Raw genomic sequence first — 12,929 nt, 5'->3', positions numbered from 1 at the left:
AAAAAAAAATTATTTTTTATGTAAAATCTTCCCAAGAACATGCACAGGGGTTGATCCTGATTTAAAAAAAATCAGAGAGTCTAGGCCAAGCTATTTCTCAGATGCAACATGCCAAATGGACTCAGGTTTTTCAAGACCAGAATAAAATGAGAACTTCCCCTCTGCTCTCAATTCTTTCAAGTCCCTTGAAAGCTTCACACTAGCACTCAGCACTTCATCAACAACAATCTCTCCATGTTGAAGCCTCCAGACTGCATTCCCTGGCAGTGCAAGTGGGAGCAGTGCCAACTGTTTTATTAGGTTTGCACCCACGAAACCCACTAGCAGGGAAGGACCTGACTCCTTGTCCTCATGAGGCCACTGACAGCTAAGTTTGTGCTGCTGCCCTGCACTTGCTACGGGTGCTGTGCTTAGCCACTGTGTGAGTCCTGGGGAAGCTGCCTGCCTTGGTGCTGACTGGGGACCCCTGTATGAGGACCTGAGGGCCAGAGTGAGGTGGAGGACTCAGTGGGGTTGTCTTCAAGGGGCAAGGCAAGGTGGGTCTCTCTTAGTGTGGTTTTCCTTTGTGAAGGATTCCGATGAGGTATAATGACTTGCTGCTCCTTTTGTTTTGGCAGCTCCCAGATATGAATGAGCCTTTCAAAGCTTGGGTTATAGGAGGCAAGCAGAGGGGATGCTGCTGGAGTTAGACATGATAGGGTGTTCTCCTGTCTGAGCATCTGGAAGATGGGTGCACTAGATGTTACCCTCACATAAATTACCATGCGCTCTGACTTTTTAAGCATCATTTTTTCCCTTCATTTGAACCTTCCAGAGTAGTTTCATGTTCACTTCTTCTACTAAATGTTTCCTTTTCTCTAACTTAAATAATCCATCTCCCCAAAGCTGACCTGATAGATGTTTCCCCCACAGTGACCCTGTGCACACAGCACACTTCATGAAACCCTGGCTTCCATGGGGAAATGCAGCACCAGCAGTGACCCTGCTGGTGTCCCAGCTAAAAATAAAGCCTGTCCCTCCTGGCAGTGTTAGGGTTTGCTTTTAAGTAGGTAGGCAGTTTTACCCATTGGCTGCACTGTGCTCTTGTGCCAGGCAGAAGGCACAGCTTAACCTTCAGAGCATGATGGAGCTGCTTCCCCTCTGGGGGATCACACCAGGAGACTGAAGGTGAGAAGATGCTCAGCAGCACTTGGTGCACCTACGTCACTCCCAAAAATCTGCTGGTTTGCCTGCTGCCTGTCTAGATACATCTCCTTGCCAGTTCATGCATCCTAGTGAGTCACAAACACCCCTCCTTTCTCCAGCTCTGGCCTTTTACCTCCTCTCTTTTCCCTTCTTAAATATATAGGTTCATTCACGATTCTCCAGTAACTGTCTGAGCTCCCCACTTCCCTCAAAAAACTCCATGCCTCCTAGCTTCCCAATCTTCTAACAGCATCACTCACATGTTCAACCTGTCACGTATCCTCTGTTTTGACCTTTCTCCCTTCTCTCAGGTCTGTATGAGCTTGGCTACTGGTGCAAAGCAAGACGTTGGTCCAGTGAGGAAGCAGATGCTCAGTTAGGAAGGGCCTTTCTAGCTTTCCCTGTACACACACATAGGCAAGTTTCACAAACACTGGTGAGGTTGCATTATGCTCTGGAGCAAGAGGAGGGATGCATCCTGTCTAGTGAATTTATGGATGTTTTGAGTGTTTCCATGTACATCTGTTTTTCCTCTGAGTTTTAATTTATTTCTTAGAGCATTGAGTTCCACAAGTTGCACAAATGCACAGCACAGAATTAAAAAGTTTCCAGTGCTCACTAGATAAAATACCCTGAATCTGGGAGGTTTCTATTGGTGTTAGCCTTGAGCTTCTTTTGGCTTGGTTGACCAGCTCTGCCCCTCTGACCAAGTCTGATTTCCTGAAGAAGGCTGAGGGAGGGCATGTGGGAGTTATGTTGGATTGTGCAGGATTCCAGAAACTTCATCTACTTACTGTTGCAAAGAGAGCATGAAGAGGTGGCGTGGTCATCATTTGCAAGTAACTGGGAGCCAACAGCTACCAGGCACAGGCTGCAATCGCCTCAGGCAAAGGGGCAGTGATCTTGGAAGCTAGGTTTGGGAAGGACCATGGGGCTGCTGTGGGAGGAATGGTCACGGGAAGGATCACAAAAGTTTTTTTATGTGTATCTGCAGGGAGAATAGAGGCCAGAGAGAATGGGCAGAGAAGGATTACTGCAGAGTGGAGGGTTGTTGTGATACAGGGCTCAAATTCATTGAATACCCATTTTTATTCATTTGTCTGCTCGTTGAGCTTCTACTGCAAAATGGATTAATTTCAAAGCTTTGCTTGTCTTGTAAGTGACCATCCTTTTTTTGTGTGTCACTGACCTGAATGCAGTAGTAATGGTGGCTCTGCCCAAGATAATGCTCTTCCTATCCTATTGCTCCACACTTGCTGGTATTTGGGGACTGTTGCTCGTATTTTGGAAAAGTATTTTTCTGCCACTTGTGGCAGGTTTCCTAGATGGCAGGAGTTACTGTCATCAGTGATGTCAGAAAGAGCTGGGTTCAGAGCACCACCAACAGAAGTATGGCTGGGCAGGAGAGGCTTTCTGGGCTGAGGCAGGAGGGGGTAGAGGAAGAGTATGGAGTAAGGGTGTGAAAACAGGCTGTTCATTTCCACCTTTGCTGTTGCAGAGGTCAGTCCTCCACTGAAACTTGCAGGAAGAGTGGGAGCTTGCAATTTTCTTGCTTTAGGAGAGGTTTGGACTTCAAAGCCAGTTGAGCACATCTCAGTTTTAATCTTCAGAAATCGATGGAAAGATAATTTCTGCTGTCCCTGAAGGGGACTTGAGCTCCTGAGTAAAACTGATGGAGATGTGGGACTACTAACATCCGTAATGGAAGCAGTGCCCCACAGTGGCAGGATAGAGGCTGTCCTCCCTCTTTGCCTTGGTGGCTTAAATAGATTGTACTGTGAGTGGCTGCATGGGATAAGTGTATTAGCCGAACACCTACATTAAGGCGCTGACTACTGTCATGGTACCTCCAGGATTAGTCACTTCACATGCTGATCCAAGGTGACACTGGCACATGGTGGAAGAGTGAGACTCCAGGCCTTGTTTGCTGGGGTCTGGGATTGTGGGGGGAAGAAGAATTTTCTCCTTTCCTTGTCTGGTTTCAGTGCATTTGGCTGAGTGGTCATCTCCCATGACTCAGCTGCTCCTGTTGGCAGGACTAGTTGTAGCAAATCTGGGGCCAGCATGGAGCTTTGGGAGGAGGGAGGAACCAGGGCAGGGTGAACAGGAATACAATTGGTATGGAGGAAGCAGGAAGATGCCCCCCAGCTGATGTGTGTGATGTGGGTTGCAAAGAGGAAATAGATGAAGCTTTCCTTTTGGAGGCTCCTGTTATATGAAATGTTGCCAAAGTTCCTCAGGCAGCTCTTTCAGTAGAATCAGCTAGCTCTGCTGACTTGGGCTCATTGGACCTATGCTGATTTATGCCAGAGAAAATCTGGTCCTACGGACCCTCTCTCTCTCTCCTCTCTTGACAGCCTTCAACTGATGGTATGCAAGTTGACTGAGCTGGAAAGATAGTTCATATTTCTAAGGTGACTTTGTGTAAAAGGAGGCTTTTGGAGGGAGGGGTCAAGGGAGGGAAGTTGGTGTAAGCAGTGCTCTGAATACGATGAAAATGCTATTTATTCCACGTTGGAGATAAACAGCAGCATGATTATTATATGCTTTGCTAGAAAATTCTTCTGATACATGATGCCCTGCATCCAGTTTTTCAAATGTTCCACACTGATATCTAAGTTAAGACTTGCTGACGGCTGGGAATTGGGAGAGTATCATTGCAGGCATGTTAGAAATGGCAAGGGAGGAGCCTCCTCCTTTTCAGACAAGGTGCTTTGTTGTATGCACTGCTCCCAAGTTGGCATACACATATAGGTATTCTTGGTTAGTTTGAATCTTCTTGAAGGATCAGGTCACATATTTACCTGGCTTAGCCCTGTGACATTTGGGTGTGGGACCTGCCTGGTGCTCTTCGCAGGAAATGGGAAATAAACTCATGTCTGTCTGGAGAAAACAACAATAGCTTCTCATAGTCATCTGTTTGGATTACTGCAGGAATTTTAAGTCATGTTTAGGTGTCCAGTGGAAAATCTATGATTTCAATGGAGTCCAGGTGTCAAAGTGGGTTGAAAAGCGCTTTCCATTAAGCTTCTTACTACCCCTTGAAATCTGGTTCTTTGCAACTCCTTCAGTGAAATACCTGAGGCACACTGAGACCATGGGTGAGGCAGAGGAGGAAGTTAGTGCTGTTGTAACGGTGTGAAAGAAGATGTGGTTATTGAGGGTGTCTAGCTCCAGACAGTATTTCAGATTACCTGCCCTTGTCAGGACAGAGTGGGGAAGCAAGCCAGGGAGGGCAGACCTGCAGTTGGAACACAAACTGAAAGGAAAAAAGGTGAATCAACCTGTCTGGTAATGCTGTAGTGCATTACAAATCTGAGCCTGTCTTTGCTATAGAGATCAGAGTGGCATATGGCTTTATGCAGCCCACAGGGAAAGCCGTCAGAGGGTGGGGGGAGAAGAAACGGAGGTGGGGCAGCAGATAGCCTGGAGACTGCTGCCACTTACTGTAATTGCCGTAGCAGCTCAGCTTCCACTGTTTGTTGTCTATGTCATCTCTGCAATTACCATATGGTAAATATGACTTGAGTCTCTAGCAAATAACAGAGCTAATATTAAAAGAGAATCTGTAAACAGCTAGTGCATAAATGAACAAAGAGCAATAAAGAGCCTGGACTTACGAAGAATGAATTAATCATGGTAGATGTGAGGGTTTATTTTTTAAAAGCAGTTGCAGAATTAGCAGCTGAGAAAACACCAAAAAGATTAAGATATCTAAATTGTCAGTAAGGGAGACGTGGAGATATATGGCAGTAAAGGGTGAGGGTGCTGTGTGGAATCTTATTTGATAACTGTATTCAAATTGTGTGAATTTACAGGTTTTGGCACCTTCCAAGTGAAGTGGGAGGTATTTTGAGGATAACCCATAGCTCAGTGCATTTTTCATGCCTCCTGCTGTGCTCAGATCTGCAGAAGCAGTGGGCGTGTTACAGCGTATTTCCCTCATCTCAGCTGGAGACCCTGACTCTTTGGTTGAAACTCGGGAAATCTCTGCACTCGTTCCATGCATGCCAGTCAGCACAGTGCTCTTCGTGCCAGCCCCACTGTGCTGGAGGCACAGCAAACAGGTGGAGACACCTTCAAAAGTGAACAACACAGTGAGCTTATATATATCAATTTTGATTTAACCTTTGTAACAGTGCGGTACCTCATGAAAACCTGCTGTACAGCAGAGAGGCAAACCTTCACTGTCCAGGTTCAGCTTTCCTGCTCCAAAGAGACAGGTCTGCTGGCTTTGGTGGGAGCAGGCACTGAGCTATGTCTCTCCCAGATACCCGTCTGCTTCTGACCGCCTCAAAGATAGAGAACCAAGAGAAGATGAAGATAAATGATCAAAGGGCAGCTTGGGCTAATTTCTAAGGATTAAAATAAATTTGTGTGCTTTGGCCAAAGAAAAGCTGTGTAGGAGAACAGCTATTTACAAGTATCTGAAGCATGTAAATCTCAGACAGGGAGGAGAATGGTTGAGAGTGCTCTAAGGACATGATAATGAGAACTAGCAGCATAAATTTTCTTAATTCCTTCCTAAATATAAGGAAGACAGCTAAAACCTCCAAGATAAATTACATCATGGCAGAGTCTCTAGGGGAAGTTGTGGAAATACCATCACTTGGATAATTTAAAACTGTGCTGGACAAAATACTAGGAAATAAAGTTCACAAGGGGAACAATGCAGTGGCAGTCCCTGAAGCATGGACCAGACAACTCTTCTGTGTCTGGTCTAACTCTGAAATGAGTGAAACCTGTGCTAATTGGGCTAAGCAAGGGCCTTTCCTATCATCCTAACATGACAACCAACCACCACTTGTTTTCACTGCTGATGTCTGAAGTGTAGCCTTCTCTTCCTCTCCCCTCCCTGTTTTCTGCCCAGTTTCCCATTGCCCCATTTGTGCTGCTTCTGCAACCATTTGCTTTTTTAATCCTTTCTTTCTCACTGAGCCAGGAATGAGCCCTTCTGAATTAACTCGTGGAGGGCTTATAATTTCTGTTGTGTGTGATGTGGCATTTTTGGGAAAACCTTTTTTTTTTGCTCTGTATAGATACAAAAAAATCTGAATTTTTGTTTTTTTTTTTATTTTTCCTTGAAGGAGAAGCTAAGAAATAAACAGGCTGTTCTGGAGGATTGGAGCAGTGTGTGCCCCACCCAGCGAGTCTTGGTGGTGGTGGGTCCTGGAGCCCACGAATCAGCCAGGGAAGGGCTCCCTGCCTGCATGCTTGTTGCATGAAAGCAAGCACATCACATCATTTGTTTTGTTTGCCTCAAATTAGTGCTCTCTGTCAGAAAACTTGTGTTTTTCTTAACTATGGATCTAAAGAGGATGGGATATATTTACAACACCTTTTCTCTTCTTAGTTACCAGTTAGCCCACCTCTGTGTGCAACTAGGAGCTCTGCAGCACAAATGCACTGTTGACAACAAATCCTACAATCTTTAATTGTAACAGTTGCAGATCTGTCACCAGAGTTCTAAAGAAATGTCACGAGTTGCTGCTGTCATCTGTAGGATGCTGTGAGTCACTAGGTGATAAGTTGCACTCTGATGGTGGCACCTGAACCAGCACTATAATATGTTTGTGAAGCAGGAGCAGTAAATAACACACCCTGTGTGCTGCCATGGGCAGTACATAAAATGTCTTTTACTGACAAGAAGTTTTCCTCACATGGCTGAATTAATTTTTCCCCTTCCCCCACTGCTCCCCAAATGGTCTTTGCTGCTCTTTGTAAACCAGCAAGACAGGGAGAGTGATGAAAACCAGTGCCTTGAAGGCTGCAGTAGAGAAGCAAGCCAGTGCCTCTTGCAACCCCATGTGTTGGCAGGTGCTCCAGATTGTCTCCGTCAGCTGCAGTCCATGGAAGAGGCAGGGGGACCACAGACTTTGTTTCCCTCAGCGTCCTAAACCTAAAAAGGAAGGACTTTCAGCCTCTTTGTTGGACCTTTTACATCATGGGCATAAAATCAAGGGTGTGAAGAATGTGCTTGAAGGTACCTACTATCCCAGTTTGGGGCCATTCATACTGTGAAAAATAGTGTGTTCACATGTGCACTGGGCTACGAGCACCTAAAGGCTTTGTGTTTAGAAATTCCTCTAAATGCATTTAAAAGACTGATGTATGAAAATCTGTCTCTAAATGCACAGTGGAGGCTTCCCAGTGACTTCCAAAAGATCATGAGAGTGACTTTTGGCCAAATACACGTGATTGCCACCAACGCACTGCAGTGAGCTCCCAGTGCAGTCTGTACAGAGTTTGCTCTGGCTTCCCTTTCACTAACACTGGATGTGGTGGTCACAAGCAGGCCTGGATTCCATACTTGTGATTTCCTACTGGTTTACTGTGTGAGTGACTGAGCACTGGCACAGGTTGCCCAGAGAAGTTGTGGAGACTCCATCTGGTGTCCTTCATTATCCTCAAATGTATTTTTAATATATTTTGGATACATTCATAAGCCCTTTGGATGTGGTCCTGAGGAACTGGCCCTACTTGAGCTAGGGGGTTGAACTAGATGGCCTCCAGAGATCCTTGCTGTCTCCTATGTGAACTGCCCACTTATTAGTCCTGGAAAAACAACAGTGAGATTGTGTAATGTTCATGAAAAGAAAAAACCCTCATCTATATCTGAGCAGATAATACTGCCTTTTAAGCAGGAGGGTGGCCCCTACTAATCTGTATGTCAGCCTGAATACCCAGTTTTGTTTTTTTAATGTGAAAAAGGCTACAATTCCGGGGGGGGCGGGGGAATAAAAGGGGGAGGTACCTCAGACATGCACATGTGTATGGGGAATGGTGGAACAAACACACTGTGGTTCTCAAGGAGCCTGCGCTAGCCTACACCATAAATAAGGATGGCTCATAGAGCGTGGCTGTGGCTGCCCACTGAAGGTTTTCTGCAGTGTCTGCCACCTCCTCCTATACAAGTATGTGCACAGAGCATAAACTGCAGCTCCTGTATCCATATATCCATCTGTCCTATACAGATATTTTTCAGCCGAGGTGAGAGCAAGGAAATAAAATGCCTGGCCAGTCAAGTGCAGTCGGTGCGTTATTGGAAGGGGACAGTTAAGTACAGGCATCTTTATGGGTTAGCTATTTATGCCACTGCTTCTCCAGGAGCATCTTGGAGACTGAAATACAGAAAAACTAGCATGGACCAATCCCCCAGGGCAACTTGAGTGTTTGGAGGTTGCCCTTAGCCATACACAGACTTGTGCTCCATTTGGGCCAGCACCTGAGATCACCAAATGTAACTGGATCCAATTGCTGCAGCATTTCTAAAAGGAATTAGTAGACTAGAGTCATTATGTCAATTAACACCCATTTACCATGCTAGAATGGTAGGAACTGCTCAAATTAGTAGAGACACCAGCTTGTAAATATTAAAAGACTTTCTATGAGAGCTGGTGGCTTTTTTTAAGGTAGCTTTTTGCATGGTCTAGAGAGAAGAGAAAGGCTCCTTTTGACACATACCAAGGGGGTTAGTCCATAGGCAGCTAATTCTGGGTTTTGGCATGTTTATTGTGAAGTGCAAAGCAACAAGCACCTACGGCTCCCCAACGTAACTTTTCCATCAAGCCGAACTGTGAGGATCTGTCATGGCCTAAACATGAGTTATGGTGCTTTTTACCTCATAAAACCTAGTTGGTGCAGTAGTACAGAGCTAAACTTCCTATTGCTGTGCCATAAACTGTGTAAAGTCAGCTTGGCATCCTTGGTTGTGCTCGTTTCAGGCAGGCATGTGCCATCAGTGTGGTGGTTTAAGGCCTGGTCTGTGCTGGAAATTTGCATTTGTCTGACAAAATGGATCTAATTAACACCGCTTTGGCTTTTGACTTGTAGGTAAATCTTAACTTGCACTCTGGATAATACTCTTGTAGTGATGAGCAAAGGGCTCAACAATGTTTGAATGGAGGCAATTGAAAAATATGCATTGTTTTGTATTAAATATTTTGCTGTGCTTTTATTTTGGGGGAGGGAGGAGTGTGAATTAGGTATAATACCTCTTCTGTGAAAGCTCAGTTATTTGTGTTCTTTGGTAGAAAGGCTATAATTTCAATTTTTGCTCATGGTTATAAAAAAACCTGTGTGCTCAATCAGAAAGCTTTTATGTGCTTTGGAGCTGAGGAATGTGAAATCCTGTTATTAAGCTGAACCTTATTTCTGTCTCCCCCAGCTTCAGAGTGGGGCTACAAGATGGCACTAATAGCAGTGCTGTATCCGTTCTGTTCTGGGACAGATGCTTGTCAAGTGGACCAAACCCTTGATCTTGAGATGTCTGTCTGACCTCTGTACCACACCCATGCCTGAATGGAGCTCACCCCACGCTGAGATCTAATCAGCAGTCTTTCCTGGCTAGTCTAGAGCTAGGGGAGAGAGGATGTATAGCCACAGATGTACTCCTGTGTCTCGTTTATTTGGGAGGTGGGAGGGAAAGGGGAAGGAGAGGGAGGTGCCAGACAACCTAATCTTATCCAAAGGGTTTTGGAATGGTTTAAGGGGAATTTTGCCTAAATAAGAAATTAATAGGGACTTACAGGGTTGCCTTTGATTTTGCATTTAGTGAGCAGTGATCTTGGGAACTTGGTATGTGGAGGTTACATATTATCAGCCATCACTGTGTTATGTTGCCTCTTGATTTGATTTCTTGTGAACACTTCATTTTGAAAACGTCCTTGCCTTTAGAGTCATGTGAGAAGCTGTGTACAAAAACCTAAATTATAAGGGATCAGTATAGCCTTCCCACTTTCTGCCTCGTATAGGTCCACACCAGACAAATCATCAGTCTTCTGAAACTCGACTATTGTGAAAGATCATATGATCGTATTATAGAGCCATAGAATGGTTTGGGTTGGAAGGGACCTTAAATGTGACAAGCATAGTCCATGCTACTTTCTAGACTGTCTTCAGAAGTATTTCAAGAACTGATATTCTTATTCATGGGTTCTATTTATGTATTTATGGATCATGTGGCCATTGTCTACTCTTGTAGAAGAAGGAGTTCCCTCTGCTGAAATAACTATTGTGTGTCTTCCCAGAGCCTTGCTGTTGAACACTAGCTCATTCTTCTGCAGTGTTGCTTGCAGCATTTTGTCTCTCTTTTGCACTGATTGATGGCTTTGAACTTAACCTACCAGATAGGGGATGCTATCTGGTCCTCTCACTACCAATGTTCTTATTTGCATGTTTGCAATGTGGTAGCAATAGCAAGGCAGAAACCAGTGGGAGAAAGTGATGTCTGATAGCAAAGAGGTGCTGGAAATTATGATCCTCATGGTATGAAGCCGAAGATCACCCAATACCAACTGACTTTCCACACTTGCTGCAGCCTCTTGTTGTTAAATCCCACAGGGCCAGGGCAGTCATGCTGCTGGAATGACACCTCTGTGCACCAGGTGTAGGTGTGTCTTGTCGCACTGGTGTCAGAGGAGTGACATTGTGACACCTCCTGGGTGACTAGGACTGACTCAGGACTGTGCTGCAAGACCACCTGGAGGTTTGTCTTTAGGGTAGGACTCATGCTGAAGGGTGGCTCTTGTCACAGTCAGCCCTGCTGAGAGCAATGCTGTTACTTAGGAGAGAGGTAGAGGATGTGTCTACTTCGCTCTGGGTGATTTCTGGACTGAGTTTGGCAGATAATATCTGAGGGAAGACTTGCACCTTGTATAAGGAGCCTTGCTGACCTAGAGCTATAGAGTGAGTTTAAAACTCTTCTCTGTTACCTGAGTGTTAAACAGTTACCTCAATGTTTTATTAAGAGCAGTTTTAAAATTTAATACTTTTATTATATGTTATAAGGCACCTTTGCAGCAGTTCTTAAGGCAGGGATGATGAGAAGAATGCTTCACTGTTTTTCAGATTGGTTAGGTTACTGTTTTTCATGTTAATAACACATATTAAGATCTTCCTAGACAGTGTGTCTGTGAGCAGAGTTCCTGTTGATCTCACTGGGGAGTTTTATATGTGACAAAGAATTGCAGGATTGGGTCATTACTGTATCATTATAGAAAAATGATTGGGACCTCCACTTAATGTTAAAATGTTTGTCAAAGCTAGTGAAAACCAGTGAAGAAATATATTCCCAAATTCTGAGATTTTAGTGTGCAACCCTATAGTCTGAATTTGGAAGTCCTAACAGATAAACAGAGGCTACCCTAGTAGAGAATGAGTTTGAAATAATATACAATTAGTTTGACAAGTAATAGTAAAATTACCGTTTGCTTAAAATCAAATTAAAAATTTAAGCAGGACTGGCAAGGTCCTGGAGTGTGTTGAGGAATGCCTACTAATAGAAACCATCATGGCATTACAGAATGTAGACAGATAGTGTTAATTACAGAAGTTGTTTGTCCCATGGAGAGGGACGTTGGTGGTAGCAGTGATTTATTTCAGAGGGCAGTTTAGTCATTGCACTATTCCTAGACAAGGCTCTGAATTTAAGTGTCGCTTAGACTCCGAAGTAATTTTTGAAACCAAATTTAGGTGCTTGAGTCACGTAGATGTTTTTGAAATTACTCCTGTCTTTCTGTCAGCAGTTTCTACATGGCTGATCTTGGAAGACACAGTACCTACTGGCTGCAGTACAGTTAAGTAGGAGCTGGGAGCTGGAAGTGTCAAGAGGTTGGTGGATACCTGCCAGCAATTGCAGTATGGAAGAGGATGATCTGATGTGCCCAGGGTGTTTTTGGAGCTGCTGTGCTTGTGCAGTTGGTCTCTGTGTGCACCTTGCATCAGAGGCAACTGGAACGTGTCATCTTTGCTGTGCATGTGCACACATCTACCTTGCAATCTGGAGATCTTGGGCTTGCTGCTCATAGTCACTCTGCACTGGCCCTTTCTCAGTGATTTCCCAATATCCTGCAGCTGGAAATCTAGTAAAATATCATGCAGAGAAGGAGAAAGGACAAAATGGGAGCATCAAGCTGGAACCAGGTTGTATGTGCTGGGTAGCTCTGTCCTCCCTGTGACCCTGAGCTTTCCAGGCATTGGGGTGTTTTAGCGAGACTTCAAGGCTGTGTCTAGGGCTGGGTCTGGCTAACAGCCCTCACTGGGGCTGAGGTCACTCTGATCCCTGTGAGCTCAGTCAGGCACCTCGGCGAGGGTAGACAGCCAGATAGATAAGTAGACACTGGAGTGAGAAGGTGTGTAGGCAAACATGGGAGAATCTTGCTCTTCCAAACTAGTCCACGTAGCATGAAGAACTGTATTGTTTTTTAGTATCAACGGTGTCAGATACGGATTTGTGATCCTGATACTGCATAATCAATTCTCTCCCCTCTGTTGTGCTTTGTCAGGAACAGTTTTGTTCATTTGCAGTCCCTGTTCATGCTTTCTTCCCTGTTTTGCTTGTCTTTATAGATTTTTATCTGAAAGTTGAAAATGTTTTTTGTTGATATCGGGCAGATTGCACCTGCTTTTGGAAATAGGCAAACAACACAACTTGATGATAAAACAGCCATTTATTGCCTAGAACGTTTACAGTGCAAGGGAGAGGGGGGATCTCCTCAAGTGTTCAGGGGTGAGTTAATCTCTTTGAACTGCTGCCATCTGAAGGTTAGGCATCTGCTCTAAAGTGGCTGACCAGGCACCCTCTTGAGACCATGGAGAGAGCTGGGAAGCAACATAATCCCTTCTGGAGAGGTGTGTCTTAAATATATCTTTCGTGTCAGAATAGGGTGGTACAGAAAGGATCGTCCCCTGGAAATGACTGTCTCATTCCTCTAACTACAAAGGGAGCCTAAGTGACTTTGTTT

This window comes from Acanthisitta chloris, unplaced genomic scaffold (assembly GCF_000695815.1).
Source record: "Acanthisitta chloris isolate BGI_N310 unplaced genomic scaffold, ASM69581v1 scaffold23349, whole genome shotgun sequence".
Taxonomy (NCBI): domain Eukaryota; kingdom Metazoa; phylum Chordata; class Aves; order Passeriformes; family Acanthisittidae; genus Acanthisitta; species Acanthisitta chloris.
The sequence above is the reverse complement of the archived record's forward strand: the minus strand, read 5'-3'. Positions refer to the sequence as shown.